Source organism: Myotis lucifugus, unplaced genomic scaffold (genome assembly GCF_000147115.1).
Source record: "Myotis lucifugus unplaced genomic scaffold, Myoluc2.0 scaffold_741, whole genome shotgun sequence".
NCBI classification, from domain to species: Eukaryota; Metazoa; Chordata; class Mammalia; order Chiroptera; family Vespertilionidae; genus Myotis; species Myotis lucifugus.
Window position 1 is genome coordinate 43,042 of NW_005871789.1, and position 1,788 is coordinate 44,829.

Sequence of the window (1,788 nt, forward strand, 5' to 3'; positions counted from 1 at the left end):
TCCGCTATGAAATCAATAAAAATACTTTCCTTAAAGGCTGAAAGTTCCTTCTCTGACTCAGCAAATATTTGAGCACCTGCTGTGCGCCAGGCATTGATCTCTGTGCTAAGAAAAGGGAAGGGGCTAGGGGAGTCCCTGCGTCCGGGGCGAGAGACCCCAGCGCACCCTCCGCTGAAGAGCCCAGCCCCGGTGCCTCGGGCGCATTTCAGACCATCCCCCTGGCTCCCCAGCACCAGCTGATAAACTGTCAGGAATGGTGAGCCAGCTCGTGAATGATATTCACTTCCAATTATTAAAGTTAAATGATATTCGCTCCCAATTAAATAAGTTCTATGGCAAAGCTCTGAATAAGCAAGTCGTATTTAAAACTCATCGCTTCCTAATCGTTTTACATTTGACAGTTACCGAGGCCAGGGGCCAGCCAACTTCCGTAAGGACCGGAGAGCAAGCATTTCAGGCTGTGCGGGGGGACGTCAGTGTCCGGCACAACTGCCCGGCTGTGACACTGCAGTCTTAAAGCTCGCGTGTCCCGGGGAAATGTTACTGACAAGCGGCGTGGGCTGGGGCCGGCCTGCGCCACTGCTGGCGGCGCCTGGGCCGGGCTCAGGGACTGCTGTCGCCGGCACCTGTGCGGCGGGAATGCTATGTGCTCCCGTGCGGCTCCTACTGGCTCTCCTCCCGGCCTCGCCTCCAGCGACGTCACCCTGTCACCCAGGGCTCCGCACCCCCAATCTAGTTTCCATCTCAGCGCCTACCCAAGCTTTCTGCAAACCCTCATGCAAAAGTTACGTGCGTTCATTCCAAAATGAGAAAATTACAAGATGGAGGAACTCTGGTGCACCCTTATGGCTGGTGAAGCTAATGCGTATTAGCAAGTGGAATGATGAGACCACAGGGTAGGCCTGCCTTTAAAAACACCTGCAGGTCTGAGAAGATTCTCTCGGTCACTTCTGGACATTGTTCTATGTAATCATATGTTACGTGCACACGACAGCTCTTCTGTCCTTCTGCATGGCTAGGAAGGCATTCCAGGCAACCATGCTCGGAGCACACGCATGCCACAGCACATGCCACGGCACACGCCACGGCACACGCCACGGCACACGCCACAGCACACACCACGGCACACACCACGGCACATGCCACAGCACAGACACCCAGGAGCCACGGGCTAGTCCACAACACTCACTGTTGTCTAGACACACACCATGCGTATCGGCTACGAAAACACCATTTTCTGCTCCTTTAATCGGGAGGATAAAGCTGCTGCTACCGTGTAAATAAAACTGTCGTTACTTCAAGTGAAATCAGCTGAACGTGGGGAGGGGCAGGCTGCCCGCGCGATCAGACGCGAGCGCTGGGCAGTCCGACTCGCGTGGCAGAGGCTGGGTACCTCATGCATCTCTCCAGGGCGTGTCACTGAGCCACGCCTTAGGCCAAGTTCATCTCCTATGGCCACAGATCTGTGCGGGGTGACACCTGTCACTCCAGGCCTTGCATAACCCCGTGCCCCGCACCATGGAACAGCCTCAAGACGAGAGCTGCCGGCAGCCAGTCGCCACGCTGAGGAGCGCCGACGGCTGTACACGCTAGTCCCCCATGAACGTCACTTCAAAAATGGACGCTTTGTGACAGAACCACTCGTTTATGTCAACCCCAGAACAAATGGGACTGCCCCACCTGGGGAGGTGGCACTGTTCCGACCCCTTCAGCAGCAGGGGACGCCGACGGGACGCCGACGGGAACACCGAGGCGACGGGCTGGTCAGCCCGAAAGAAAACGCAGGCG